A 27860-nucleotide genomic window follows, 5' to 3' on the forward strand; every position below is an offset into this window, starting at 1 on the left:
ATACTTTTATCCTTGAACAAGTTGGGCTGCACCCTGGGGCAAGAATATTAATCTCCCTGTTCAAAGGAGGGAGTTCTGCTGTCCATGTCTGAGCTTGGGCATGGGGGTTGGTGGGGGGGGCACTGTTATTGTGTTTGTTCTGAGGAAAGGACTCCACTAAAATGAAAGTATAGAGTCCTCTGTCCTCCAGACCAACTGAGCCCAGTGGATTGATGTCCAGCGGCACTCTAACTCTTTGTGCTGGAATTCACCCTCCAGTCCCACTGGAGCACCCCAGACCACCACTGCTCAGTTAATTCTCAGACCATGGTTCCCACAGTCAAAACCTCTGTGGCTGATCTTAATTTAGTCTGGCTCTCACCCTACCCTGATTGACTCTCTTTCCCCCAGATCACCAATGAACCCCTGAGACAGACCATGTTGGTAGTTGTTCTCCTAACTTCTTTTTCTGTTTTTTTTTTTTCGTCAAATTTGTTAAGAGGTGTTTTTCATATTATGTATGAGGGAAGACCAGGACACCTTAGCATAGTGCTTCTCATCTCTCTAACATCTTGGCTGGAAGTCTGATTAATTTTATTTTAAAAGGATTTGATTCTTCAGTCAATTGTTCATAATCCTCTCATGTGGCTCTCACTTTTTTCTGTTTCTTCTTTCTCTGTTCTTTTTTCTTGGTTTTTAAAATCCTTTTTCTATTTCTATTTAAGGCCCATTCATAAATTAGGTAATTTGTCACTGATTTCTTCTTTTGAGTAGACATTTTTATCATTTCTATATGAACAGTAACTTTACATGATTAGCACTCTTTTTGTGATTTTTTTGCTCATTTTGTTTCCTGAGCTCTGTTCTGGGCTTTGGAAATACAGTCCTGGGCCTATTGTACTAAAGTCAGGATCATCTCCCAAGATGTTATCTATGCATCCCAGGCAGTACCTATGCAGAGGTTTGTTTCATCCTTTATGTCCAGGTTCTATCTATGTGCTCATTTGTTCCAATCCAATCCTCTCTGTTGCCCCAGTGACCCCAGGGCTAAGACTATGCTAAGGTTAGGATATTCCCTATTGTTCTGCTCTCTAGCTGACTCAGGACCTCTGCTGCTACCTAGATGCCAGGTCCAGGCTGTTGTCTAGCTTCCAGGTTCTGGGTTGCTGTCCGTCCACCACAATCTAGATTTTACTGCTACTAGATAACTTTCGTTGACTTTTCTACCCTTCTGACTGGTTGAACTCTATTCCCTATTTTCTCCTGAAGAGACAGACCTCCACTGATGATCCTCTAAGATGTCTAGAACTGAGAAGTTGTTTTGCTCTTTTATTGGTGGTATTCTTAATTTTAATGCCATTGTAGAGGCTTCATTTAACATTGGGTAGGGAAAAGCCCCAGGAATGTGGGAGCTTCACACCATCATCTAAACATCTTGAATGTTCTGAAAGTACTGAAAAATATCATGAAAAGATGTTACAAGCAAAAAAAAATAAGAAGTTGGGCTTATCACTAATATGGAAGGATAACTAATAAGTTTGCTTTGTGCCCTATTGACATTCTTGATGCTAAGAAAAGTAAAGACAAATCCCCAGCACAATGAATGGACCCATTACAGTAGACTTATGTAAGGAATAGCCAGAAACAATATGAACAAGGAAGACAGAAACAACTTTGGGTAAGTTGAAATTCCAGTTAAGGAATTATAGTCTTTAAAATAACAGACTTGATAGATGGCAATGAACCTTTGCTTAAAACTCTCTGATGAGAGGAACCAGAAGCAGATAGAGTCAGTAAGTAAGAACCCCCAAGCAATTCAGCCTTGAGTGCTGAGCCTAGGTAGGGGAGTGGAGAGAGAGTGCCAGGGTTTGTCCTCTGTCCCTGGAACAGGACTTTGGGGCTTTGACCACATTCAGATACTGATCACAGTCTAGGCCCCCATAGAACAGCAGGGTGCCCCCACCTCAGCCCCATGGTAGAGGGGTGTGCTTGTGGTCATTCCCAGATCAAAAGGGAGGACAGAGATTCACACACTGAGATCCTTGTGGGATGGGTATCCCAATAATACTCAAAAGCTCAGGAAGCACCCCAAGCCCAGCACAGCCTGGGGAAATGAGTAAATAGAGAAAAAAGAGGAACACCATTGAGAAATGTTTTGTCTATGATCCCAAGAAGGATCAAAATACTCAGAAAATGAGGAAGTCCAAGCTCCTGCAACTGAAGACTCCAAGAAAAACAGAAATTGGGTTCAGGCTATGACAGAGCTCAAAAAAGATTTTGAAAATAAAATGAGGGAGATAGAAGAAAAGTTGGGAAAAGTGAGAGACATTCAGGAAAAATATGAAAAAGAAGTCAGCAACTTAGTCAAGATTATTGGGTGTCTGAGGCTAGAATTGGACCTGGGTGCTCCTGACTCCGGGGCCAGTGCTCAGTTCACTGAGCCACCTGGATGCCCCCATTATTTATTATTATTATTATTATTATTATTATTATTATTATTATTATTATTATTTTTATTATTATTATTATCATCATCATCATTTTATTTTTTTTCAGTGGGATTGGGGTGGCTTGCCTAAGGTTGCACAGCTGGGTGATTGTTGGGTGTCTGGGTCCGGATTTGGGCTTGGGTGCTCCTGACCCCAAGGTGGTGCTCTGGTCAATGTGCCACTTAGCTTCCCCTATTGTTACTATTTTTTTTTTAATTTTAATTTTAATTTTTCCTCTTTCCTTTACTTTATTGCTCATGAGGGGCTATATTTTTTGGGGGAGGGCATATTATGTTTACTCTTTTTTTTCTTTTTTACATTTTTCAAGGCAATGGGGTTAAGTGGCTTGCCCAAGGCCACATGGCTAGGTAATTATTAGGTGTCTGAAACCGGATTTGAACTCAAGTACTCCTGACTCCAAGGCCAGTGCTCTATCCACTGCGCCACCTAGCCGCCCCAATGTTTACTCTTAAACAAGAATATTTTAATAATATATAAAAAACATCATTTGTACAAAAATAAACTAAAAATAAATTTTAAAACTCTCTGAAGAATGGAATTAAGGTAGATCTCCCAAGGAAATCCATTCTGGAGCTAGATTTAATCTTAAAAATATTTTTCCCAATAGTAAACCAAATTTGACCCCTTAAAGTTGACCCATGAATTATAATTATCCATTCTTTTGTTTAATAGGTGTACTAGATTCAAGTAAAAGGCATAGACTCTACTTAATAATTATTCAGTATTTAAATTTGGTTGAGGTCAGACTATGTGGTAAAGTTTTGTCAGATACTTAAAAACCCTAAATGAAAGACATGCCTTAGTACTGGTTTCAAAAAGTACATCTTGGGAAACTCCATATCAATGATGTATAATATGATCATGTCAATATAAAGGATAGGTGAATGTACATGTATGATAATGGAGCCTCCTTCATGATCCATGATCATTGGCTGAACAATTAAATACAATAATCACAGGCTTAAAAACATTTGCTATGTGTTGGAGCAACAATGTAAAATTTTAATATGAAAAAGAATAATCAGATCTGTGCCTAATGAAGATTATCCATTACTGCAGTGAATAATCAGAGTGATGGCATTTAAAGGAAATTTACAGCTCATTTAGTTTCAACTATTTCCTGTGACTTCCTTTATTTGAAAGAAAATTGAGGTCCATTGAGAGAGAAATTATTTTTATGTCTGACATCAATGATTCAATGTCATATGTTTATTGTTCCACAGTAAGACAGTGACTGGAACAGAACTAGAACCAATGTATTTTGAATCTGGATTAGTTGCATAGCAAATAAAGTTCTGGAAAGAGTTCTAATGTAAACAGCTGCTGAAACTGGTAACTGCTGAAACTTGTTATTTGACTAAAACAATGCAAACTGCATACTGTGTCTAAATGTTTAATATAAACATTGACACTGAATATTTTTGCAGATCAACAGCTGTTAAAACAAAAGTGGCGGCTCTAATGGATTTCATACCAGAGACTCCCAATCAGTATGTACCTCACATCCACAACTACAAGGCTTATTCAATTGTTTTTGTGTACTTGTATTTGTGACAAAATGATTATCTTCTTTTAATTACCTTCCAAGTAGCAATCAAAACAAACTGACTGAGTTGGTGTTCACATGGCAAAGAAAAGTAGAAGACAATTAATTTTATTTCTGAAATGAAATTAGTATAGGTGTGCCACAATACTTTTAAAAATTGCAATATGATAATCATCATTACCCACATTTCTATAAATCCTTAAGGATTAGAAAAAGTGTTTCTCACCATAACATCATTTGGAGAGTACAACTATTATATCAACTTTTAAAATCAAAACTGATGCTCCAGCAGTAAGGTAAAGAATGGGTCACAGCTTTTAAGTTATTAAGTCTTATAGTAGGAAAGCAAAATAAGGTCTTCCTAATTCCAAATCTAGAATTCCTTTTGTTGTATCAAATTGTCTCAATCAATCAATCATCAAACATTTATTAATTGCCTACTATGTGCTAGGTACACTAATAAACTGAGACAAACCTGACTTCAAGATGCTTCACTTCTACTAAGAGAGGGAGTAGTGGTTCAAAGTGTTGCCTCTGACTAAAGCACATTTTAATTGTATGTTTACAATGGGCACAGATTTCTGCACATTTCCTTCTTAGGAAGATTGAAAAATTGAAAATTGGTATTATAATTTTGGAAAATATCATCATCATCATCATCAATCACTCACATTTCTAAAATAGTTTTATAGGCTTCACAGTGCTTTCTTATAAGTGTCTCATTTGGATAGTGGGGGAAGTATGATTTCCTTCATTATTTAGATATAAAAATGAAAGGGCACAGGTGATTTCATAAAGCCATGTAACTAATGAATTATCAGAATAGTTGAAAAGAATGAGTTCAAGATTAGAAATGGGTTTGCAGTTTTTATTAGTCAGCAACTCAGTGATAATGATAACAGATATTACAATAAAATGATATCTCACATTAATATAATTTTTTTAGGATTAATGAAGAAGAGGGCACTAGAAATCACATATATAAAGCATCTCAAACATAAAAGGAATCTTAGTATCAATCTAGTCTAATGTACCTCTGTACAGAAACAGAGTCTGTAATAATCTAATATCTAGCAACTAAGTTTTAGAAGAAATTTAGTGAAATAGAATAAATTATCTTTTGAGACAACTTGCTTTACTTTGGGACAGTTGTGATTATTATGATTTTTCTTTTAATTATAAGTGTAAATCTATTTTTAATTTCCATATTTCAATCCGAATTTTGTCCTCTAGGTCCCACAAGAGCACATAATATAGCCCCTTTTCCATATAACATCAATTTATATACCTGAATATAGCTTCTTTCCACTCATACTTGTTTTCTCTCCAGATCAAAAATTTTCACTTCATAAAAATAATAGGTGGAAAGAACTCTAAGCTATAGCGTATTCTGTGCTCTTATCACTGAATGATTTTGAAATTAGCATTACTTTATCTCATATGTGGTTCTTAAAACCAAACACTAAACTAGATGTAGTCTAACTTTGGCAAAGAGCCTTATCCTGGATGTTATGATTTTCACTATAGCAATGAAATCTAAAATTTGCCAAAAAATTGCCTTGATTTCAAATCATTGTCTTATATTCCCATTGAAATCCATTGAAATCCCCATGTTGTCCTCCCAGGAATTCATTGTTCTTACTTTACCCTGAAAAGTACACAATCAATGGCAATTTTTTCCTAGCTAAGAATATGAGAAGAATATGTCCAATATTATTATTACGCTTTTGCACCAACCTCATTTGCAGCTATATATATATTTTTTTCAAAAAATGATTCCAGATGATGATCAGTAGAGTCTTTTCATTATTCATGTTCTTTTAGAAACACCACCTGATTTTATATTTACTATTATTATTTTTGAAAATCATAATCATAAATACCTCATCAAATCCAATCTGTCAAATGACTTAAATTTACATAGGTATGGAATTACACTCTTTTTATGAGTACCTTTTCATGTGGGACTATTCCCACACATACACATATCTACACACACACACACACACGCACACACACACACACTCACACACACTCTAACACACACACAGACACAGAAATACATTCACACAAGATCAGACTAAAAGGTAACATTTGATTTTAATAATGAAGACAAAATATAATTTTACAAAACCTTATTTTAAACTGTTATTAGTCTTACTGTTAAGAACCCATTCATTGAGGCAATGTCCATTTACAGGAATGTCTATTTCAATTTAATTAATAGGGGGGAAAAAAGCATAGTGAACCTTATATTATCTCATTTAATGATAGATAAGGGGTGGGGGGTGAAGTTCCTGATGACAAAGAATTGACTTATACCTATGGATATATACATATATGTAAAATAAGTGTCTATTTATTTAAATGTCTAAATTAATCAAGAGTTTGGAGAAACCACTAGGTTGGAGAGATTGAAAAAGCTAAAACAGGAAATAGGATCAGAGGGAAAGTCTCAAATAGAAGACACTTATCTGTAATTTCAATGAAGCTAGGGATTTAATAAGGTAAAAATGGAGGACCACCTGTACAACATAGCATAAAACAAAAGTGGGATAGTTTGAATAGGAATTAGAGAGTAGGACTTTTTTTTTTATAACAGAGTATACAGAGAAATATGAAATGACTGGAAATATAAGTGGTAAGCATCCTGCAAAGGGACGAAAAACTTTTATTTTACCATAGAGGTAATTGGAAGTGACTAAAGACTTTTGAATAATCATAAAAAAGAAGGTTTAGTTGGATATATGTTTCAATAACTATCAATTTGGAAACTATTGGAGTTGGAAGATCCTGAAGGTAGCAGAATGCTTTTGTATAATAAACCAGGTGACAAGTGATGAGGATCTAAACTAGGGCAGTAGTAATGTGTCTAGAAAGAAAGGGATGAGTAACATTCTATCCTGCTCCAGACAGACTTCATATAGAAGAATAAAGTCTCAAATTTGAAAGGAATATTCAAAAAAGCAATTTATACATGACTAAAAATCTTTTCTAAAATATCCCTAACAAGTGCTATTATGTTCAAATTTGAGTAGCATGCGAAAAGAATGTATATGCATAAATTAGAACAGGTCTATAGAAAAGTGATAGTGTGATTTAAGGATAGAAAAGACCATGTCCTATAAAACTCGGTATTCATTAGAGATATTTAATTTAAAAAAAAAGAAAATTTGAGAGATACATGTATAATATAATAAAAAATTAAAGGTCTGTCAGGTAGGAGATCTTGGAGAATGGCTACTTAAGCACAGTTACTCAATGGATAGGAAGATAGATTTTGACAATCAGGTACCAGCACTGAAATTCTCTCTCTATAAAAAAGTGTGATATGTTGGTCTATGCTTCATTTTGTCAAACCACTTTCCAGTTTGCCTAGAGGTTTTTGTCAGTTAGTGAATTCTTGCCCTAATAGCTGTAATCTTTAGGATTATCAAGAAAAAGTCTAATATGCTAATTTGTTTTTGTTCTTAACCTGTTCGATTGATCAACCACTTCAATTCTTATTTAGTACCAAATTTTTAATTAACACTTCTTTGCAATATAGTTTAAAATATACTATTACCCTACCTTCCCTCAATTTTTGCCTTGATATTTTTGACCTCCCTGGATGGATGGGACATTTCCCCTGAAACTGGGTTTGTGAATGTTGATGAGGGATATGTGTCTTGCCAGAACAAAAAAAAGGAACCTCATAATTGTTCTCCATTTATTAGGGATGTCCTGAACCTGATTGTCAACTGACAGTGAGGAATTTGAATTCTCTTATGGGAAAACCATCCTATCTCTTGTATATAAAAATTGTGGGAATAATTCAGTGCTTCCCCCCTCCCCAAATTCTAGTCTCCCTTGAACTTTCAGTGAGTTGGGAGGAAAAATTGCCCTCTACTGGAAAAAAAAAGTGGCTCAAAGTCAAAGCCCCGGGTCTGGTTTAGAGGTGTTTACAAAACTTACATACATGAGGTAGCTATCTGCTTCCTTTTTCCAAATTTAGGTCAATGCTGAAGAGTCTTGAGAAATGGTTATATTTTGAGTTAAATGTTGGTCACTCAGCCATAAAAGATTTCTTTAAAATTACTCTTCTCAGAGCATTGTCAAGAACATTTTGTAACTGAATTAAAAGAATACAGAAATCCATGCCTTAGGTATTCATAGTATAATATTCTGAAGAAAATTTGTTGAATTGGATTTAAGTCCATAGGCTCTGATGAAAACCTCAAATAATTTTGATCAAGAAAATGGTATGCCACTCATGAAATAAGAATATTTCATAATGAAAAATGGCTCATAATTATCAGAAGATATATAATACTTTGAGAGCAACATAAACTTCCCAATGAATTGGAGTAGATCCCCTTTGAAAGGTTTAGACAATATTCTAGAGATTTTAGGGTGTGAGGTGAAAGAGATATTACAATTAGCATAGTTTGGCATATGATAATAAATTTATTTCATGTTTATTTGTTGACTGGTTGTGTATATGAATGTTGTACCTAAATCAATGAGGAATACTTTTGTTTGGCTTTTGACTGTGCTAATTATTTAAATTAAACATTTGATCATTTTATTAGGAGGTAATGAAATATATAAATTAAGATTTTTCTTACATTTGCATCCCCAAATGTAAATTTAAAAAGTCTTTAAAATGATATTTTCTTTAATTTCTATGAAGAATGTTATATACTTTTACTTCTATAAAAATTCTGGTCAAAAGTTTACCATCTCTTCTTCATGAATTTTATTAATAAAACCAAAAAAAGAGATTATGTCCTTTGCCTTGATCTTTAGGCAGTTATTGAAATTATTCTTAAAATTATAAGTATTTTTGAATATTTTGAATTCTCTAATAAAACATCATATTCTTATTGCATTGCTTATTTTATTTGTTTTTTCCATTTATCTTTTCATCTTATTTATATTGTGAACATTTCCTTCACTTGGTAAGTACTGTAGTAAAGATATTTCTTTCCCTTACTCTGTTACTATTTTGTTCAATGTTGTCATCAAAATATGTTAATAAAATATTATAGTTTACTTGCCATTTTTTAATCTTACCCAAATATCTATCTCCAATTTATATAAACATTTTATGCTGCTTGAGGGTCACATTTTTAAAATGTAAGTTTGTATTCACATTAACATCTTTTTTCTATATCTTTTATGCTATGTTCATCTCTTTTTCAGTATTCATCTTATTCATTTATGTTTTAATTTTTTGCTGTGGAGGCACTCACTCCATAATTGTTGTATTTGAAGATATTTTGCATTTATTATGTATGTATTAATATTTTTCATTGTTATAGCCCCTGATGGAATACAAATGATCCTCTTAATTGCTTTCTTTGCCTCAAGTCTCTGCTTTTAAATCAATTCTCTTCACAGATACCCTATTATTTTACTTAAAAGCAGATCTGTCCATGCCATTCAAATATTCCCAGTGCCGTACTTTAGTATGAAAATAATATAAAACAGTTTACTTCAATTTTACAACCTTTCATTAGCTGGTTCCAAATTATCTTTTTCTGTCTCATTATATATTTTCCCATTCCCACACTCTACAAATTGGCCAAACAGTTCTTATCTCTGTTATTACCCTATAAAATATTAAATGTAGTCTCAGCCAGTATCTGTGAACTGTCTACCCTTCATTTAATTATTCAATTCTTCTTCTCTTCCACCTACCTGAATCTCTCTCTTTTTCTTTTATATGTAACTCATGTACTATCATTTATGTGAAGTCTTTGATAATTCTCTCAAAAACTGGTACCTTTCCTAGTCAAAGAGCTTTTATTTTACCAACTATATTGATTTTATATAATTATGCATGTATATACAATTCTAACTATGCCTCCATCTCTGTGTATGTAAAGGACATATGCATAATTATTTTTTTTAGGGTTTTTTTTTGGCAAAGCAAATGGTGTTAAGTGGCTTGGCCAAGGACACACAGCTAGGTAATTATTAAGTGTCTGAGACCGGATTTGAACCCAGGTACTCCTGACTCCAGGGCCGGTGCTTTATCCACTGTGCCAACTAGCTGCCCCCATACACATAATTGTTAAAATGTTTACAATATAGCATTCTATAAAATACACACACACACACACACACACACACACACACACACACATAACTCCCCAAATTGAAAGTTTCATGAAATTGAGTGCCATCTTTGCACAGGGCCATTATTTTTCCAACTTTTGTATATGTTCTGCCGAAGTGAGCATTCCCTAAATTGAATGTGTGCTTCCTGAGGACAGCGATTATTTCACTCATTATACTCATATCCATGAAAAACTAATTTTGTGCAAAGCCCATAATAGGTTCAAAAATCATAATTATTGATTGATAAACACCTGATTTTGTATTCATACTCCTCTTTTATTAACTGATATTGTTCATAATCATACATCACCACTATTCATAAGATTGTACAATAAAATTTATAATATAAAATTATATTATAAATTTTACAACATAAATATCATGTTATGACTGCTCTCTCTCTCTCTCTCTCTCTCTCTCTCTCTCTCTCTCTCTCTCCTTGGTAAATGAATCAACTGGTTTCTCACTAAGGTGTTTTTAGACTCTTTTGGGATTCTTGTTATAAGAACTAATTTGCAACCCAGAAATTCCAATTCTAGGTCTATATCCAGAAGAAATTATGAAAAATGGGAAAAGTCTTACCTGTTCCAAAATATTCACAGTAGTTTTGTGGTGCCAAAGAATTAGAAATTGAGGGGATGCCCGTCAACTGGGGAATGACTGAACAACATGAATGCTATTGTTCCATAAGAAATCCTAAATGGTCAGACTCTAGAGAAGCATTGAATGACTTATGGGATATGATCCTGAGTGAAGGAAGTAGAGTCAATATAAAAATGTGCACATTAACAACATTGTGAATTGAACAGCCTTGATGGAAGCAACTCCTCTTGGCAGTTCAGAAAGCTAGATCAATTGTACCAGACTGGCTAATGGTCTATATTATACCCAACTGCAGGAAAATGAAACTCAAAAAAATACACAGAAAAATACCCCTTACAAATCTGATTAATGCTTTAAAAATATCTTTTATGTATCTCTTTCCCTTAATACTAATTCTTCATGCCAAAAATTGCTAATTAGTAAACATGTTTAACAAAACATGTATGTAAAATACTAAACTACTAAACTGGCTGCTCCATGCTGAGGGGAGGGGGGTGGAAGAGAGGTTGGAGGGAAAATTTTTAATTTGGAAATATGAGTTTGAAAATAGATGAAAATAAATAAATATATTTTTTTAAAAATGAAAACTTACATTAATTCAACTTGTTCATAAAATCTTGATAATCATTCCAAAACTGAACCATTGTCACATTTTCCTTATTCACCTACTCTTTACCTTTTACAATTTGAGCTTCTTGAGGGCATGTACTCTCTTATTTATTTTGTGTCCAAAGGACAAAAACAGTGACTTATAGCAAACATCCAAGAAATTTCTCATTCGTCCCCAAAAATAGAATTGCTTTCAAGGATTTTAAGTTATATAGTCATTACTGACCTAATGATGGGCTATCACATAGATATAGCTTTATTACTCATGTGATATTGAAATTTATTTTTACCCAAAAGGATTTGAGATCATTCCCATCATTTTTTTTTTTTTTTGCAAGGCATTGGGGTTAAGTGGCTTGCCCAAGGCCACACAGCTAGGTAATGATTAAGTGTCTGAGGTCGGATTTGAACTCAGGTACTCCTGACTCCAGGGCCAGTGCTCTAACCACTGTGCAATCTAGTCACCCCAATTTTTTAAGAGAGGAAGCTGAAATCCACAGATTCCACAAATGATCCAGATGGTAACTGAACAGAACCACACTAAATGCTATCATTCAGACCACTGATTTTTAAAATCCATATGGGTTTTTCATAATACTCTCAATTCAAGAGAGAACTGTAGTAAGAAAATTTTCTTATTACCATTAAGAATTCACACAGTTTAGGGGCAGCTAAGTGGGACAGTGGATAGAGCACTAGCCCTGGTGTCAGGAGTACCTGAGTTCAAATCCGGCCTCAGACAATTAATAATTATCTAGCTGTGTGGCCTTGGGCAAGCCAATTAACCACATTACCTTGCAAAAATTAAAAGAAAAAAAAAAGGATTCACACAGCTTAAAATATTGTTTTCATACATCAAGTCACATATCTTAGAATCAAGAGTTCACACCAACATAAATGTGCATTTATGTGATAGTCAACCAATCAACAAACATTCATTTAAAGCATGCTATATGCAAAGGGCCAGGGCAGGAATTATAACTATAACTCCAAAGAATGAAGTAAATCCAAAGAATGAAATAATCCCTAACTCAAATACTTGCATTCTAATGAGGAGAGATACCAAAGACATTATGGAAATAATCATGATTAAAAAAAATGTACAAAGGTATACAAAGTTGAGGAATATAAGGTAGAAGGTGAGAAGGTTCAAAGTGAGTAGATTGTGTGGGAGGCCCAGAAGGCATTCATGTAGAAGGCAAGAGACATTAGGTATCTGTGAGGTAGAAGTATCTTCCAAACATTAGTATAGCCAGGGCAAAGAAATGGAATATTATCAGGAAGAAAAGAGAGATTACTTTGTGTTAATTGCTGATTGCAGAACAAAGAGTCTTGCCCACTTAAGGCAGAGGTTAGCATCAAGTTATATAGTGTTTTAAAGACTTAAACAGAGAAATTTATAATTTATTCTTGAGTCCATAAAGAAGCCAGTGCACTTGCTTGACTGGAAGAATAATGTGAATATATATTTAAAGAAAACTATCTTTACCAGTATTATGTAGTATGAACTGGAATGCTGAGTAAATTGATTGTTGACATGGGGTCTTCAAGACAATGTATTGATTCTGTTCGTCTTCTGCTTATCTTTGTTCAACAACTAAGGTGAAGAAAGAGGAAACAACAATAATCACAAAGGGTGACAACTTACTTCATGCTTGCAATAAAAGAACCTTCTTTACCCACAATAGAAGGGACTATAGTTAATCTCTTTTTCGGCTATGACAATAACATTATAAATTTAGTTCTTTAGAATTATAAAAAAGTTAATAATTGTCCATACTGATCAATATGATAAGTGTAATGAATTTAATAATATAATAATTTAGTTTCTAGAGCTCCATTTAATAAGCAAACTCTGGGCTAGGAATCACCAGAACAAACAGAGTATTTTGTTAAATCCTGACAAGTCTTGCATTCTTTCCCTGACCTATACTTTCCTGTCTTAAGTGAAGTGAATCAGAGAACTTTGTAGATTATTCTATACCCAAACAACCCCCCATGACTATATAATGAATTCCCATCAGACTCAAGGACACCTTTTTTGTCCTACCTGTATGATCACATCTCCCAAGATTTGTTGCGATGTTGTATTGTCCTACACTGTTCAGCTTGTCCTGGGAAATTCACCCAAACTGATAACTCCAAGATCTATTTTTAATCTCTCCTTTCCCCTTCTGATAGTGTATAAAATCTCAAGTTCCATTACAGCAAAATGGAGTTAAAATCAGGAGAAATGAAGTTTGCAAACCTGTTCCTTGAAATTAAAGTATTAATTAAAATGCTAAATTGCTGACATTCTGTCTTTGGTCTGCTAGGCTATATTCAGATTAGAGAAAGGCTCAAAAATCTATTAACAGGAAAAAAATTGGGTTTTTTAGGTATTTAAATGAATTTGACTACAACCTGGCATCAACTCAAAACACAAACACACAGATTGGAAAAGATCTCACATCTCTCAGTAGTTGACCCTATTTTACAGCTACTGCTCTACAGCATCCTTACTCAATGCCTATTCATCAGTCTCTGTGTTGGAGAACAGATTAGGAAACACATTTCCCTTCTCCCATGAAATAGGTGCAATGTAAAGATATTGACATGTTTGTCAGTAAATAAGCCTAATATGCTTTAGTCATTAAACTTATCACTGGGAATTAAAAAATAAAGTTCAAAGACAATCCCTGCACTCAGAGAATGTAGAAGAAAACTTGAAAACTACTATATGAGTAGTTTGGGGTACATTGGAAATAATCATAAGACTGATGCTGAGCAAGGGGAGTAGAACCAAGAGAATAATGAACACATTAACAGCAACATTGTGAGATGAAGAACTTTGATGGAAGCAGCTGCTCTCAGAAGTTCAGAGAGCTAGGATGGGGCATCTAGGTGGTGCAGTGGATAGAGCACTGGCCCTGGAGTCAGGAGGAATTGAATTCAAATCCAATCTCAGACACTTAAAAATTACCTTGCTGTGTGACCTTGGGCAAGCTACTTAACCCCATTTCCTTATAAAAGAAAAACAACAGCAAAAACAGAGAGCTGTATTTGTTCATCTATGGAGAATATCCCCATCCAGAGACGGAAAAAAAAAAAACAAAACACAAAACACACACACACACACACACACACACACAAACACAAACAGAGATCCCATCAGAATCTAATAAAAACACTTTATGACAATCATCTCTTATGCATCTCTTTCTCTTAATCCTAATTCCTCATACTGAAAATAACTAATTTGGAAGCATATTTATCAAAAATTTGTTTATAAAATGTTAACCTATTTGCCACTAAAGGGAGGGAGGTAGGAAGGGAGAATGGAAAGAAATTTTGTACCATAAAAATATACCTGTGCAAATGGTTGAAAAATAAATACATAAATTAATCAATCACTAAATAAATTTTTAAAAGAAAATAGTAAGAAGGAAGGCATTAGCAATCCTATTATCATAGGGAAGTCTTCTACCCTTTTTTTTGGAGGTAGACTTTTATTAGGATAAAAATGAAGTCAAGCGAGCTGGGAGAGACAGAGAGATGAAGAGTAGGTTTATTCACTTGTTCTGGAAGAACAAGTGAAAATGCTTAGAGATGAGAGATAAATTATGTCATTAGTAAAACAGATAAGGTCAGTATTGTTGACTCTCAATCATATATACTGTATATACTGAGCATCTCTTTTAGTTCTTCTTGTTCAAGGTATCTATAATATGTGAGGATTGTCTTGGATTGAATGTGAGTGGGGACATATACCTACACCAGAAATTACTGGCATAAATATGTCATAAATGAATCTTTGTTTTAAAAAAATCTGAAACAGAATTTTTTTGTCTTTTTTGAAGTTTCAATTAATATTTTATTTAACAAAATTACGTGTACATTTTTTATCATTTTTAAAAGTCCTTAGTGCAAATCCAATCCATACCTCCACCTCCCTCCACCTACTCTCTCATTGAGAAGACAAAGCAATATCAAATAGCTTAAAAATGTGCAATTACATAAAATCTATTTTCATGTTGATGTTGATGTTTGTCCTTTGGGATGTGATGCCATGACAAGCACACGTGAACTGGATTTCAGTGAGGGGTTGATGTCTATATCACAAATTATTTCCATATATGAAAGAAAACAAAGACAAAACACATAATAAAAATAACATTTTGAAAAGTATATTTCTTTTTTTCATATAGAAATGTATACTCTTAAATTACAAAATTTCTCCCTGCTCTCCCTTGTCACCATCATCAGAAGCAAAAGGTCAGGTTAACATTGAACATCCATATTGTGATAAACATCTTTACAGATTAACATGTAGGCCAATTTCCTTTGCATTTTTTTTTTCATCAGTTCCCTTGCTATTCTTGCCCTTTTGTTGCTCTGGATGAATAGTGGTACTATATTTTGTAGCTTGGTAATGAAGTCATTGGGGGGAGGGGGTGGCAGCTAGGTGGCACAGTGAATAGAACACCTACCCTAGAGTCAGGAGGACCTGAATTCAAATCCGACTTCAGGCACTTAATAGTTACCTAGCTGTGTGACCTTTGGCGATTCACTTAACTCCATTGCTTTGCAATGATTGTTTTGGCATTGAATAAGTAATTTAATTTGGGCATAATTGTCATTTTTATTATATTAGCTTGACCTAACCGTGAGCATTTCCCATTTTTCCAGTTATTTAGATTTACTTTATTTGAGTGAGAAGTGCTTTATAATTGTGTTCATACAGTTTCTGGGTTTGCCTTAGGAGGTAGATTCCTGGGAATTTATTACTGTCTATAAGATATTTTAAATGGAATTTTTCTTTCTATCTCTTGCTCTTGGACCTTATTGTTCATATGTAGAAATGCTGATGAATTATGTGAATGCATTTTATATTGTGCTACTTTGCTAAATTTGCTAATTGTTTCTGATTCCTTCAATTTCTTTTCTTCTCTTATTACAACTGCTAGCATTACTAATACTATATTGAATACTAATGGTGATAATGGATATCCTTTTTTTCACCCCGATTGTACTGGAAATCTCCATTTATTCCTAAACTTTCTAGTGTTCTTAATATGCAATGGATGTTATAGTGTATCAAATGCTTTTTCAGCATCTATTGAGCTAATCATATGATGTTTTTTTGGTTTTTGCTATTAATATTTTAGTTATATTGAGTGTTTTCCTCATGTTGAACCATCCCTACCTACCTGATATAAATCCAACCTGGTCATGGTATATTATTCTAGTAATAACTTACTGTAGTTTCATTGGTAAAATTTTGTTTCAGATTTTTTCAACAGTATTCATTGGGGAGATTGGTCTATATTTTTTTTTCTGTTTTGGTGGTTTTAGGTATTAGCACCATGTTGGTGTCATAAAAGGTACTTATCAGAATTCCTTTCTTTCCACTTTTTAAAAAATAATTTATGTAGAATAGGAATTAATTGTTCCTTAAATGTTTGTTAGAATTCACTTGTAAATCCATCAGACCTGTAGAATTTTTCTTAGGGAGTTTATGGATGATTTCTTCAATTTCTTTTTCTGAAACAGAGTCATTTAAATAATTTATTTCCTCTTCTGTTAATCAGGATAGTTTTTTATTTTCAAATATTCATTCATTTCACTCAGTTTATCCAATTTATTGGCATGCAGTTGACAAATTAGAACCAAATTATCTTCATAATTTCCTCCTTATTGGTAGTTAGTTCATCCCTTTCCTTTTGGAAACTGGTAATTTGGTTACCTTCTTTTTTTTAAAATCAGATTAATCAAAGGTTTGTCTACTTTATCAACTTTTTTCATAAAACCAACTCATAGCTTCATTTATAAGTTCAATAGTTTTCTTGCTTTCAATTGTATTAAACTCTCCCTTGATTTTCAGAATTTCTAATTTGGAATTTAATTGGGGATCTTTAATTTGTTCTTTTTTTAGCTTTTTAGTTGCATATGCAATTCATTGATCTCCTCTTTCTTCATTTATTCACATAGGCATTTGGAGATATAAAGTTTCTCCTCAAAACTGCCTTGACTGTATCCCACAAATATTGGTATAATGTTTCCTTACTATCATTTTCTTGGATCTAATTTTTGATTATTTCTATTATTTGCTTTTTGATCAACCCACTATTGATCAACTAAAGTTATTTAATTTCCATTTAGTTCTTGGTTTATCTTTCCATGATTCTTTGTTACATGTAATTTTTATTGCATCATAGTCTGAGAGAAGTCTTTTATTATTTTTGCCATTCTGTATTTGATTATAAGAATGTTGTGCTCTAGTATATGGTCAATTTTGGTATATGTACCATGTACTGCTGAGAATAACACATATTCTTTTCAATCCCCATTAAGTTTCTCCAGAGGTGTATCATATCTAAGTTTTCTAGTATTTCGTTCACTTTCTTAACTTCTTTCTCATTATTTCATTTATTTTGTTGGTAGATTTATCTAGTTCTGAGAGAGGGATTGAAGTCTCGCATTATTAAGGTTTTGCTGTCTATGTCTCCTTGTAATTCACTCAACATTTTCTCTAGGAATTTGGATGCTATACCACTAGGTTCATACATCTTTAGTAATGAGAAAGCTTCATTACCATTAGTGCCTTTTAGGAAGATGTAGTTTTCTTTCTTATCCCTTTTAATGAGAATTATTTTTCCTTTTATTTTTTTTTCTGAGATTAATATTGCTACCCCAGATTTTTTTTTTACTTCAGCTGAGGCATAATATATTTTGCTCTAACCTTTTACCTTCACCCTTTGTGTATATCTCTGATTCAAATGTGTTTCTTGTAAGCAACATATGGTAGGATTCTGGCTTTTAATCCATTCTGTTATTTGCTTCCATTTTATGGGACAGTTCATCCCATTAATATTTAAAATTAAGATTTCCAATTCTGTATTTCCCTCAGTGCTGTCTTTCTACATTTATATTTTTCTCTTTCCTTTTCTTTTATTCCTCCTCAACAAAATTTCACTACCTTTCCCCTTAGACTTTTTTTAAAGTTTCACTTTCAGTTTATTTTCACTTTTACCTTTGCCTTCCCTTTTCTCAGTCCATTCTTCACTTATCTTTGTCTTTCCTAGTCCCTCCCATTCCCTGTAGATTAGATTAGATTTTTAAATCCAAGTGCTAACATAGTTTGTTGCCTCTATGGGTTAAATTTTTTGAATAGAATATACTCAGGGTTCAAATTCTCCCTTCTTTCCCTCAAAAATTATAAATCTTTGTGCCTCTTCCCTTGGTCTTATTTATCACTCTAGTACTTTTAATCAGGTATAATGAATCACAGTTTGATTATATGAATTTTTGATAAGCTTATATTGTTAATTAGGTATCATCATAGATTGTTTTCTTGATTGCTTGATAAGCAGCATTTACTCAAATTACATCAAATTATAATTATATTCATTTTATTTTATTTTATTAATTAATTTATTTATTCATTATTTATTTCTTTATTTTTTGCTGAGACTGGGATCTGACCCCTAACTTGTCAATGTTGTCTATGCAGCCCAGGCCTTGTCTTTGCAGAGATATTTTTCCTCCTTTATGTACATGTTCTGAACTTAACAGTGGTTTGTTCTGACCTAATCCTGTCTTTGTCCTGATGCTTTCAGTGTTCAGACTTTATTTGGGGTTGGGGTCCTTCCTGCTGGCTTGCTGACTAGCTGCCATGACCTCTGCTTTTGTTAAACTGTCAGGACCTGGATTGCATTGTGGCTAAAAGACTGCTGTTTTTCCCTGCTCTCTTGCCTCCTGAATTTTATTTCCCCTTTTCCCCCAAAGAGACAGACCTTCACTGAAGATCTACCACTATGTCTGCAGCTGAAAATTTCTTTGAATCTTCTCTTTTTCTTTGTGGGATATATTGTTTGAATGTCAGAATAGAGTTTTCATTTATCTTTGGTAGGGAAAAGCTTCAGGATCATTTTAGCTTCATGCCACTATCTTGAGTCCACCCTGGAAGTCCTAAAAAGTATACTTCCTTCTGTATTCAGAATCTTATCAGTGTTACCCTCCTCACTTAGATGTGAAAGCATTTTTATCATAAGTCCTTCATAATTGTCAAAGATCTTTGTATTGCTAAAAATATTTAAATCATTCACAATGAATGGTGATACACTATTTCTGTTACTATGTAGAGTGGTCATTTGGTCCATTTTGCTTCTGTTCATGTAAGACTTTCCAGGTTTTTCTGTGAACACCCTGCTCATCAACTCTTGTATGATAATAATATACTAACAAAATCATATGCAAATTTTTCAGACATTTCCCAATTGATGAGAATGACCTTAATTTCAATTGTTTTTCACTATAAAAAAGAGCTGCTCTAAATTTGGTGTACACATAGGACCTTTTCTTAATCAAGAAGTGATAATGCTGAGTCAAAAACTCATAGACAATGTTAGTACCACATACTCTTTAGAATGGTTGAATTAATTTATATCTCCATTAAAAATGTATTATTAGGCAGCGAGGTGGTGCAGTGGATAGAGCACTGGCCCTGGAGTCAGGAGTATCTGAGTTCAAATCCAGCCTCAGACACTTAATAATTACCTAGTTGTGTGGCCTTGGGCAAAGCCACTTAACCCCATTTGCCTTGCAAAAACCTAAAAAAAATGTATTATTGTCTCAATTTTTCCAACCAATCTGATTGTTGTGCTGGTGTAGCTCACAGTTGCTTCAATTTGTATTTCTCTAATCAGTGATGATTTAAAACATTTTTTGATATAACTTTAGTTAGTTTTGATTACTTAATATGAAAACAGCTTTTTTTATTTCCTTTGACCATTTATCAATTGGAAAAGATTTGTTTTCTTATTCATTTGAGTCTGTTCTTTATATGTTTGAGAAATGAAGCCTTTATTAAAGAATTATGCTTATTTTATTTTTAACATTATTGTGTATTTCCCACCATTCTATTTCCTCCTTGTTTATCCCACTCTCTTCATATTATCCATTCTGTAAAATATTTTCTTTAAAAATAACACCTTTCTCATTCTTCCCTACCTTCTGTCAATATCTCCCCCTTTCTCTTATCCCCCTCCCTTCCTACTTTCTTATAGGGTAAGCCAAAAACACTATATCAAACTGAGTGCATATAGTATTCCTTTTTTGAGTCAATTCTGATTAAAGGAAGGTTCAAATGCTTCCCTCATCATCTGCATTCTTCAACTACATTGTAAAAGCTTTTGGGGGCCTCTTTTATGCTATATATTTCATTCTATTTCTCCCTTCTTCTAGTGCTCTCTTTTCTCACCTCCATTTTTAGACATTATTCCATTATATTCAATTCTCATCCAAGCTTTCTGTCTATGATATCAAAGTGTGATGTCTTGACTCCTATGTGAATTGGATTTAAATGAGTCAGAATGGCATGAAGTTATCAGCCACATTTTCTTCCAGAATCAACAAAGTACAATGGCAAGGCAAAAGACAAGATAGTTGGCAATGGTCTGGAATGCAATGGATATCTTTGATGGTTGACTAAGATCTAAGCACTCCATAGTACAGTACACCATTGGAAGTCTTCACATACTCTGGACAGTGTACTCTGTAACTCACCATTGGGTTAGAGGTTTGTTGATTATGCTTATCTTGGTCAGTCTAGCAAGATGCTATACCAGATAAGGCCTTTGCAATGCTACAACTTCTTAGAGCCACAATTTTGCTGGTTAGGTGATATTTGATAAAAATCTTAGATCCTTTGAGTATCACATCCCAAGACCCCCAATTAATTAATTTGAACACTTAAATTTTGCTACATGGTTTTTCAGTTGTTTCTTTATGGTTGCTTGGATTATATTCTCCTTAACTTGGGAGTTCTGGAATTTGTCTATGATATTCCTGGAATTTCACATCTCTTTCAGCAGATGACTGATGAGATTCTTCCAAATTCCATTTCTCCCTCTAGTTCCATAATACTAGAGATATTTTCTAGTGTAAGTTTTGAAAGATGAGGTCTAGGCTCTATTTTAAAATTAATCATCTTTTAAGTAGTCCAATAGTTCTTAAATTTTATCTCCTTGATCTGTTCTCTAGATCAGTTGCTTTTTTTCTGATTATATATTTCACATTTTCTTCTACTTTTTTCATTCTTTTTATTTGATTTTTGATTTGTATTTTGATTTAATTCTTTTGATTTGTGTCATGGAGTCTTTAGTTTTAATTTCTGTAATTGTTTTTTAAAAATGTTCTCCAGGCACTTAATAATTACCTAGTTATGTGAACTTGGGCAAGTCCCTTAACCCCATTGTCTTCCAAAAACCAAAAAAAAAACCCTTTTTTTTCTTCAGTGAACTTTTGTAATTTCTTTTCTCCTTAGTCAATTTAAATTTAAAGGACTTTTCCCCATTTAGTTAATTTTTGTATAGCTCTTTGCACTTAAATATTTCTACTTCACTGGATTTTTTTGCCTCTTTTATTACTTGTCCTATTCCATTTTTAGGGTGTTATTTTATGTTGTATTTCTTTTCTGTCTCATTTGCCAAGTTGTGGAAACTTTTTCATGATGTTGTTGCACTCACTCGTTTCTTCCTCAGTTTTTCTACCTTTCATATTTGATTTTTGCTGCTCCTTTTGATTTCTAAGGTCTGAAACTACTTCATGTGTTTTATTGGGACTTTGCAAGTAGGTGATATGACATGATTGAATTCGTTTGAGTTTGTGTTTTGAACTTCTTGGTTACCAAAGGCACTTGTCAGTATCTTTTTATGATCAAGTTCTTTTTATATTGGTACCTGATTTTCCATCTTATTTCTTCAATTTTAATATTATACTAAAGTTCAGTTCTACTACTAAAATAATGTCACATGCTTTAAAGCATTCATGCAGCTATTTGCATAACTAGTTCTAAATATCTATATGTTTTCAGTTCTTCCAAGTTGGTGTGAGTGTGTTTACTACCCCTCCTGGTGTGTGCTGTAGTGTGAGTAATTACAAGAACTCTTCTTGTCTTGGAACTAGAACCACTGAAAGCTCTGTTCTGTTGGTGTTTCCTCCTCATCCTGTGACTATAGACTTGCACTGTAGCATGGACTGGGTATAGATAATACAACAGAATCCTCTACCAATGATAACAAGGGAACTTTATGATTAGTTATCCTAAAACTTTGCTATCTATAGACTGAGATGCTAGAATTTGTTGCCATATATTAAGTTGTCTCTGAAGTCTGCTACTGGATTTTCTTGCTGGTTGTTGGCAGTGTGTTAGACTGATTTCCACTCTGACCTCAGTATGACAGATTTTTCCTACCAACCTTATAAATTGTCTTGGACTACAAAAGTTCTTCAAATCCTTCTTCTTTGGGAGTTCTACTGCTTCAGAATTCATTCTGAAATGTTATTTTAAAGTTGTTTAGAGATGAATTTGAGAGAGAGAACTTAGATGAATCTGTGTCTGTCTTCCCCATCTTGATTCTATTCCTGATAAATAAACCTTTTCAACAACATTGACAGTAATAAAGTAGTCAGAATCAAGATGCTGGAGTAAGGAAGGTACTTACCTGAGCTCTCCCTCAAAACACTCATATATTTATTTATATATATATATATATATATATATGCATATATATATATATATATATTATTCTAATAAACTTCTAGAGTAGCAGAATTCACAAAAAGGGTGAGTGATAGAATTTTCTTGCCTAAGCCAACTTGGTACTTTGTCAAAGAGGCTATATGGTTTCATGCCTATCCATGGACCAAGCAATGCGACTCCCAGTAAATATTCCAGAAGACATGAAAAATAGGAATGAAAAGGATCTATATGTATAAGGATATTTATAGCAGTTCTGTTCTGGTGGCAAGGAAACGAAAATTGATGATACTTATCAGTTAGGGAATGATTGAACAAATTGTGGTATGTGATTAAGATTAAATTCTATTCTGTTTTAAGAAATGAAGAACAATACTATCCCCATCAATAGGATTAAAAAACAAAACAAAATAATGAAAAAAATCAAAAACTGATGAACACTACATGCATTATTTAAAAATATCTCTTATGTATTTCTTTCCCTTAATCTTAATTCCTCATTCTGAAAATGATTAATGTGTAAACATGCCTAACACAAATCTATATGTACAATGTTAATCTGACTGCTACTGAAGGGAGGAGGATGGGAAAGGAGTATGGAAGAAAATTTAATAATTTAAAAAAATACATGGGAATATAAGTGAATGTTGAAAATATTACATGTATTTGGAAAAAAATAAAATATCAATAAAAATTTTTCAAAAAAAAGAATGAAAGTCATTCACCAATTGACAAATGGTCAAAGGATCTCAGCAGGTGGTTCTCAGAGAAATAGATTAAAGCAAACAATAGGCATATGAGTAAATGTTCTTAATCAATATTGATTTAAAAAATTCAAATTTGAACTGAAGTTCCACCTTCTACCAATGACATAAAGGAAAGTTGTTAATGTTGGAAGGGATGTGCAAAAACTGGGTCACTAATGCATTGTTGGTGAAATTTTGAACTGATATAATTTTCTGGAGAGCAATTTGGAATTACGTCCAAAATGCAGTGAAACTGTGCATACCCCTTCTACCATCATGGATACATCACTTCGTGTCTCTGAGAGTAAGGAAATTTTCTAAGATTTTTTCTATTGATACTTTTCCAAATAAACGTTATGAAAGTTTTCCAACATTCATCCATATGAACATGTATTTTTAAGCTACAAAATTTCCTTCTACCCTCCATTCCCAACTCCATCTCCTCTGGGGCAGTCTGGTTAATAATATACCTACTCAATTGTATTACACATGTTTATACATTAGTCACTTTAAGTATGAGGAAATAGAGCTTGCAGTGGTTCTAGTTCCAGGAACAAGAAGAGTTCTTGTAATTACTCACATTACAGTACATACCAGGAGGGTAGTAAACACACTCACACCAAATTGAAAGAACTGAAAACTTATAGATCTTTTGAACTAGCTGTGAAAATAGCTGCCCAAAAGCTTTAAAGCATGTGACAGGAAAGGAAAAGAAATACATAAAAGATAATTTTTATAAAGTGTTCCTCAGATTCTGAAGGTTTAGCTCTTCTTTTTTGTTTGTTTTGCTTTGTTTTGTTTTTCTTCCTCTATGTGGGGATAGCATTGTCTGCCATTCTAATACAATTGGCCTACCTCTCTGAACTGTTGAGAAGAGCCTCCTCTATCAAGTTTGATCATCTCTCAATGTTGTTGGTAATATGCACATTGTTTTCTTGTTTCTGCTACCTACCCTCAGCATCAGATCCTACAATTTATTCCATGCTTCTCTAGAGTTTTCCCATTTATGGCTTCTTATAAAACAATAGTATTCCATAGTATTCATGTACCATAACTTGTTTAGCCATTCCCCAAATGATGAGCATCCCCTCAGCTTCCAATCCTTTGCCTCTACAAAAAGAACAGTTATGAATATTTTTGGAACACGTAGGACTTTTCCCATTTTTTTACAATCTCTTCTGGATTAAGTCCTAGATTTGGAATTTCTGGTCAAATGGTATGAACAGTTTTATTGCTCTTTGTGCATAGTTCCATGTTACTCTCCAGAAAGTTTGGATACATTCACAACAGAACCAGCAATGCGTCTATGTCCCAATCCTACCACAATCTCTCCAACATTGATCATTTTCACATTTTGACATCTTACCCAATCTGACAGGTATGAAGTGATACCTCAGAATTGCTTAATTTGCATTTCTCTAATCAAAAATCATTTGGAGCATTTTTTAATATGATTATGTATAGCTTTAATTTCTTCATTTGAAAACTCTCTGTTCATATCATTTGACCATTTATCATTAGGGAAATGACTTTGAACCTTATACATTTGATTCAATTCTCTATATTTTTGAGAACTTTATCAGAACTCCTAGTTGTAAATATTGTTTCTCAGCTTTCTGCTTTACTTCTAACTTTGGCAGTATTGATTTAAATGGTACAAAATCATTTTAATTTAATATAGTCAAAATCATTCAATTTTCAGTTTATATTGAACTCTATTTCTTTTATGCTCATAAATTTCTCCCCTTTCCAAAGAACTGATAAATAGAACATATCCTGGTCTAATAATTTATCTGTGGTGTCACCCTTTTTGTCTAAATCCTGGACCAATTTTAACCTTATTTTGGTATAGGGTATGAGATATGGGTCTATGCTTAGTTTTTGCCATACTGTTTTCCTGTTTTCGCAACAATTTTGGTTAAACAATGAATTCTTATGCCAAAAGCTGATGTCATTGGGTTTGTCAAACAGTAGGTTGCTGAAAGCATTGAACATGGTTTGTATCCTAATCCACTGATCTATTTATTTCTATTTTGTAACCAGTACCAGGAAGTTTTGATGACTGCCACTTTATAGCATAGTTTTAGATCTGGTAGATCTAGGTCAACTACTTAACATTATTTTTCCATCAGTTCCCTTGCTATTTTTGACCTTTTATTGCTCCAAATGAATTGTGTTAGTATTTTTCCTAGCTCAATAAAATAAGTATTTGGTAGCTTGATTGGTATGGCAATGAATAAGCAATTTAATTTCAGTACAATTATCATCTTTATTATATAAAGTTGACTTAAACATAAACAACTGGATTTTTTCCATTTATTTAAATCTGACTTTATTTGGATGAGAAGTGCTTTATAATTGTGTTCATACATTTTCTAGTTTTGTTTTGGGAGGTAGAATTCAAAGTATTTAATATTGTCAATTGTTCCTTTAAATGGAATTTCTCTTTCTATCTCTTTTTCTTTATTGTCCATATATAGAAATGTTGATGACTTATGTGGGTTTATTTTCTATCCTACTACATCACTGAGTTTGTTAATTGTTTCAAGGAATTTTTTCTAATTACACCATCATATTATCTGCAAAAAGTGAAAGTTTTGCTTACTTATTGCCAATTCTGATACCTTCAATTAATTTTTTCTCTTGTTACTAATATTAACATTTCTAATACTTTATTGAATAGTAATGGTGATAATGGGCATCCTTATTTCATCCCTGAATTTATTGGAAATGCTCTGAATTTATCCACATTACATATAATATATGTTGATGGTTGTAAATAGTTAAGATATTATTTTATGGAAAATTTCATTTATTCCTAAACTTTCAATTGTTTTTAATAGGAATAAATGTTGTATTTTATCAAAAACTTTTTCAGCATCTGAGAAAATCATATGATTTCTGTTTGTTTCACTACTGATATGTTAAATATGTTGAGTATTTTCCTAAAGTCAGTCAGTTCTGCTTACATTGTATACATTCTTCTTGATCCTGGTGTATTATCCTAGTAATAATTTTCTCTAATATCTTTATTAAAATTTTATTTAGGATTTTTACATCAATATTCATTATCTTTTTTGGGCATCTGCATCCAAAATTTGGGGATAACTGGAAAATTGTAGGGCAAAAACTAGGCATAGTCATAAAAGGAATTAGGCAGAAATCCTTCTTCTTCTTCTATTTTTAAAAAATGGGTTATTTAGAATAATAATTACTTATTCCTTAAAGGTTTGGTAGATTTCACTTATAAATCTCTTTGGACTGGAGACTTTTCTTAGGGATTTTATTCATGGTTTCTTCAAATTCTTTTTTCCAAAATGGGATTATTAAAAAATGTTATTTTTACTTCTGTTAATTTTTGCAGTTTTTATATTTGTAAATATTCATTCATTTCATTCAGATTATCAAATTTATTGGTATACAGTACCACAAACTAGCTCTACATTATCTCTTTAATTTCCTCCTCATTTGGTGGTTAGTTGACCATTTTCATTTATTTATTTATTCATTTAATTATTTTTACTCTTTTCATTTTTGATACTCCAATTTAGTTGTCTTCTTTCTCTTTTTGTTTGTCAGATTAACCAAAGGTTTATCTATTTTATTGACTTTTTCATATAAGCAAATATTAGTTTTATTCATGAGATCAATGGCTTTCTTTCAATTTTATTACTATTGCCCTCGATTATACGAATTTCTGCTTTTTTTATTTAATTGGACATCTTTAATTTGTCCATGTTCGAGCTTTTTTAGTTGCACACCCAATTCATTGATCTCTTTTTCCACTATTTTATTCATATAAGCATTTAAGGATATAAAAGTTCCACACAAAAGTGCTTTGGCTTCATCCCACAAATTTTGGTATGATGTCAAATTGTTATCATTCTCTTGGATATAATTATTGATTATTTCTATGATTTGCTGCTTGACTCACTTATTCATTAAAATGAAGTTATTTTGTTTCCAATTAGTTTTTGGTTTATTTTTCTGTGACCCTTCCTTACATGTAATTTTTATTGTATTATGATCTAAGAAGTAGACCTTTACTATTTCTGCCTTGTTGCATTTGCTGCAAGGCTTTATGCCCTAGTACATGGTCAATTCTGAGATAGATATCATATATTGCCCCCAAAAGGGAGATTCTTTTTTATACCAACTAATTTTTTTCAGAAGACTAAGTTTTCAAAGTTTCCATTCACCATCTTAATTCCTTCTTAATTATTTTGTAGTTGCATTTATCT

Source organism: Macrotis lagotis, chromosome 1 (assembly GCF_037893015.1).
Source record: "Macrotis lagotis isolate mMagLag1 chromosome 1, bilby.v1.9.chrom.fasta, whole genome shotgun sequence".
Classification (NCBI taxonomy): Eukaryota; Metazoa; Chordata; class Mammalia; order Peramelemorphia; family Peramelidae; genus Macrotis; species Macrotis lagotis.